The sequence below is a fragment of the Pseudophryne corroboree genome, chromosome 10 (assembly GCF_028390025.1).
Source record: "Pseudophryne corroboree isolate aPseCor3 chromosome 10, aPseCor3.hap2, whole genome shotgun sequence".
In the NCBI taxonomy this organism is placed as follows: Eukaryota; Metazoa; Chordata; class Amphibia; order Anura; family Myobatrachidae; genus Pseudophryne; species Pseudophryne corroboree.
Window position 1 is genome coordinate 67,862,112 of NC_086453.1, and position 5,839 is coordinate 67,867,950.

Here is a 5,839-nt window from a genome sequence, read left to right on the forward strand (position 1 = left end):
ATATATATATATATATATATGCAGACATACATATACATGGAAACCCCCCTGGCTAAATCCTGCGTTTGCCCCTGGATACACAGTACCAATCAATCAGCGTCTAACAACCATTTTACAGGCTGCGTGTGAAAAATGACAGAAGCTGATTGGGTCGTACTTTATCTCTCTCCATTTTATCTCTCTCCAAGGTTTGATACAATACCCCCATTATGATTCCACTACTCCCCTCAATGCGCTTGTTTCCTCATTGCTTTAACTTCTTCCCCCATCTATTACTGCTAATGCTTTCTCTTTCTGGGCGGGATGTACTATTGCTTACTGCAGCGTTGTCTCTGCATTTCCGCGCTCTTCTTGTTATCGGAAATGTAGTGATAAATCTTCATAGGATATTTACTGGAGCTAAATGGCAGCAAAATATTATTTTGCTCTGCTTTTGTTTTATTTCTTTGTTTTTTAGTTATGTTTTTTTTTCCCTTTAAAAGCAAACTATGCAGCATATTGAACAATATTAAATGGACCTCCACCCTTTACAGGGGGACCCTGGCTTGGAAAATAGATGGTAGACTCATTATACAGTAATGCGCTTTTATACTATCCACTTATATTATTTTCTTATACTATACCCAAGCTCTTCACTTATACTATGCTGTTATAGTCATATTAGTTTCTTGTACTATGGGGTATATTTACTAAGCTCCCGATTTTGACCGAGATGGTGTTTTTTCTTCAAAGTGTCATCTCGGCCATTTACTAAACTCAAATCACGGCAGTGATGAGGGCATTCGTATTTTTATTGAAGTCAAAGAAAAAAATTACGAATGAATACACCATCGGTCAAATACGCCTGTTATTTGCTAGAACTCGGTAATTTACTAAAACTTGTATTTCACAAGCACTGCCGGCAATAGCCATACATACACTGCCGTGAATAAATACAAATCATAAAAAAAAAGCAGTTTTCAAATAGACCTGCTTTTTTTTACCGTGTTCTGATAGGCATGCACGGATCCATGAGATCTGTGCATGTTTATCAGTGGTAAGGGGTGGGAAAGTGTTAAATGTAAGAAAAAAAAATAAAAAAAGTAAAACCAGCCTCGGGCTCTTAGAGCCGGTCCTGGTTGTCAAAATATGGGGGGAAAAATGACAGGGGTTACCCCATATTTCGCTCCTGTAGTGTCAGTGAGGCTGCACACGGCAGAGAAAATAAAAAAAGTAAAACCAGCCTCGGGCTCTTTGAGCCGGTCCTGGTTGTCAAATATGGGGAAAAAAATGACAGGGGTTCCCCCATATTGCGCTCCTGTAGTGTCAGTGAGGCTGCACACGGCAGAGATACAATGTTGCGCCTATGCGCTCCATTGTATCCAATGGTGGGAACTTTGCGGTCAGCGGTGAGGTTACTTTCGGTCAACCGCTGACCGCAAAGTTCCCACCATTGGATACAATGGAGCGCATAGGCGCAACATTGTATCTCTGCCGTGTGCAGCCTCACTGACACTACAGGAGTGCACAGCCAATCAGGAGAGTGCCACAACGTGGCGCTCCTTGATTGGCTGAAGGGACCCTCTTTGACAGGAGTCAGGGGGGGTCCTGGCAGTCGGGGAAAGGGGTCCCATGTGTAAACATGGGACCCCTTTCAGTGCGTGGTCGGGTTTCTGGCTTGTTTTTTTGCCAAGTACGTGGATTATACAAAGAACAGAAGATACACTGGATTATGTGAGTATAATTTTTTTCACAGGTACCCCGAGGATTCTACATGGAGAAGAGGACCGACCCTCATGTGAACATAGGTAAGTATGTATGGAGGTGTGCATGTATGTAATAAACTTTTACTGTCATGGTGTGTGTGTCCTGTTTTTTGTTGGGTATTTTTTTAGTAGTAGTACTACAAGTACCAGCGGACCCGGTTTTCCACCGCATGCTGGTACTTTTGGTTCTCCAAGTACCAGCTTGCGGGGGAGGCTTGCTGGGACTTGTAGTACTGCTACTAAAAACAATATTCAGATTTTTTACACTTGGCTATCAGCCCCCCATCCGCCGCCCTTGAATGGGGGGGGCGGCAGCCTCGGGCTTCACCCCTGGCCCTTGGGTGGCTGGAGGGGTGGACCCCTTGATTTAAGGGGTTCCCACTCCTCCAGGGTATCCCGGCCAGGGGTGACTAGTTGGGGATGTAATGCCAGGGCCACCAGGACCACAATAAAAGTGTCCCCCGGCTGTGGCATTATGTACCTGGCTAGTGGAGCCCGGTGCTGGTTCAAAAAATACGGGGGACCCCTGCGCTTTTTGTCCCCCGTATTTTTTGCACCAGGACCAGGCGCAGAGCCCGGTGCTGGTTGATGAAATATGGGGGAACCCCTGTAATTTCCCCCCCCATATTTTGACAACCAGGACCGGCTCAAAGAGCCCGAGGCTGGTTTTGCTTAGGAGGGGGGACCCCACGCATTTTTTTTTTTTAACACTTTCTTTTTTTTACGAAAGGTGCACAATGAAGCCCTGCACGGATCTCACAGATTCGGCCGAGATTCATTGTGTTAATGTCGGCAGTGTTTTACTATTCACTCCCGTAAAACACTGCCAAAAAATACGAATGACATCGACATCGGAAAACACGAAAATGCAGAATACGACAGCATAGTAAATTAGTCGTAATAAATTCAAAAAGTTGCAATTTCACACATTCGATGTCATTCGTGTTTGAACTTTAACCTCATTCTGAAAATTACGAATTTTAGTAAATATACCCCTATGTCTTATCTTATGCTGTTACACTATTTACTTTTCATGTCATATTTCAATTTCATGTGTTTGGCTGTAATCACAGTGTTCAACAACTCTCTGCAGTACAGGGTAGGTGTATGTATGCTGACGTATACATTTCCAGCTGTAACCGGTACTCTACCGACACATGGGTGCAGTGCATTCTGAGGTCTGCCCTGTCTAAGGGCCTAATTCAGACCTGATCGCTCCTCTGCGAATTTGCAGAGGTTTGCGATTAGATATTCACTGTGCAGAGTGTAAAACCGCCCCATGCAAGTCTGCATACGTCGTGCGAAAATCAGTGTGAACGCCGGTCAGCTGCAAATCCGTTCGCAACTCACTCACCATCTAATGTTTTTTCCAGTCTGTGCAGTCTGTGCATAGCCCAGGACCTACTCCTACAGTGCGATACAAATAGGCTGATTGGGGCCGGAGCTGACATACATCTAATACTGTCATACTCAGGATTTGAACCCACAACCTTCCTTATTGCAGTCAGACACCTTACTCATGGAACTATTTGCTCCTGTATGGGATGTACTGTAAGACAGTATTTTGAAGTGTGTGCCTTAAATTAGCGCGTTGTGGTAAATGGATCATTTTCAAATTGGGCTAAAGTACTAAGTGGTGTGCCACAAGGGTCTGTACTTGGACCACTTTTGCTCAACATTTTCATCAACGACCTAACAGTAGGTCTAAAGAGCATGGTGTCAATTTTCGCAGACGACACCAAACTGTGTAAGGTTATAAATACAGAGGGGGATGCTGAGTCTCTTCAGAACGACTTAACTAAACTTGAAGCATGGGCAGCAAAATGGAGAATGAGATTCAACACAGACAAGTGTAAGGTAATGCACTGTGGGGGCAAGACCAAAAATAACACTTACATACTAAAAGGGGTAATATTAGGGGATTCTGTACTAGAAAAAGACTTAGGGGTTCACATAGATAACAAATTAAGCACCAGTACCCAAAGTAGGAGTGCAGCAAAGAAGGCTAATAAGATATTAGCATGCATAAAACGGAGAATTGATGCAAGGGACGAGAGTATTATACTCCCATTATATAAATCACTAGTGAGGCCTCATCTTGAATACTGTGTGCAATTTTGGGCACCATATTACAAAAAGGATATCCTGGAGCTAGAAAAGGTTCAGAGGCGGGCGACCAAACTAATCAAGGGCACGGAGACGTTGAAATACGAGGAAAGGCTTGCAAGGCTAGGCATGTTTACATTGGAAAAGAGGAGACTAAGAAGGGACATGATCAACATCTGCAATACACAGAGCTCGGGACCTGTTTTCTATAAAATCAGCACAGAGGACACGTGGTCACTCACTTAGGTTAGAGGAGAGGAGTTTCCGCACATTGGGGGTCATTCCGAGTTGTTCGCTCGTTGCCGATTTTCGCTATGCTGCGATTTGTTGCTAATTGCGCATGCGCAAGGCACGCAGGGCGCATGTGCTTAGTTATTTAACTAAAAACTTAGCAGATTTGCTGTGGATCCTGTGGCGCTTTTCAGTCGCTCTGCTGATCGGTGAATGATTGACAGGAAAGGGGCGTTTCTGGGTGGTAACTGAGCGTTTTCCGGGAGTGTGCTAAAAAACGCAGGCATGTCAGGGAAAAATGCAGGAGTGTCTGAAGAAACGGGGGAGTGGCTGGCCGAATGCAGGGCGTGTTTGTGACGTCAAACCAGGAACTAAACGGACTGAGCAGATCACAATCTGTGAGTAGGTCTGGAGCTACTCAGAAACTGCTTGAAAATATTTATTAGCAGTTCTGCTAATCTTTCGTTCGCTATTCTGCTAAGCTAAGATACACTCCCAGAGGGCGGCGGCCTAGCGTGTGCAATGCTGCTAAAAGCAGCTAGCGAGCGAGCGAACAACTCGGAATGAGGGCCCTTGAGGCGAAAAGGTTTTTTCACAGTAAGGACAATACGTGTTTGGAATTCCCTGCCTGAGAGAGTAGCAATGGCGGACTCAGTCAACACCTTTAAGAATGGGTTAGATAAATTCCTATTGGATAAAGATTTTCAGAGTTATGGTGCGTAGGCACGCATTATAGTTAATATAACTAGTACTAACAAAAATAACTAGTCCTATAATAAGACTACATAGGAGACCACAAATAGGTTGAACTTGATGGACAATTGTCTTTTTTCAACCGTAGTTACTAACTATGTTACTATGCTACTATGTTAAATAATGGGGTGTGTGACTGAAGGTGCTTAGGGGCGTGATGCGGTGATGGGGGCAGCCAGGTGATGCAGGTGCAGAACAGGACCCCTCTGTCTTGCGGTCAGTAGTGGATCTTGCCACGGGCAAGCAGGATTTTTGCCTGGGGCGCCACTGTCCCGAGGGCACCGCCGCCGTGGCAAGATCCGCTACTGGTGCCGTGCGCGATGACGTCAGGCGCACCGCACGGCATTGTGGAAGCAGCTATAGACGCTAGAGGTCATAATTGACCTCTAGTGTCTGTGCGGTGCTATGGGAGAGACGTCATGACATCCCCCATGACGTCCCTCATGACGTCATGACATCCCATAGATCCGAGGAGATCTGGCATCCGGAGACGGAGGACAGCAGCGGTCGGGAAGCAGGAGCGGGGCTGGTGAGTATTTTTTATTTATTTTTTATTTTTATTTTTTGGTAAGCGACACTACTAGGAGCATTAATACAGTGGGCACAGTACTGGGGGGACAACTACTGGGGGTAAAACTAATGGGGGCACAACTACTGATGCACAGTACTGGGGCAAAACTACTGGAGGCACAACTACAGGGGGCACAGCTACAGGGGGCACAGTACTGGGGGCAATACTAATGGGGGAAAAACTAATGGGGGCACAACTATTGAGGGCACAGTACTGGGGGCAAAATGACTGGAGGCACAACTACTGGGGGCACAGCTACAGGAGACAAAACTACTGGAGGCACAGCTACTGGGGGCACAGCTACAGAGGGCATAACTGTGACCACGCCCCTTCCCCATCGAGGCATGCCCATATTTTTTGGCGGGCCCCTGTTTTGCCTGTCATTATTACTTTCCTCTTTTTAAATATTTTAATTTTGGCTTACAGTTATCTA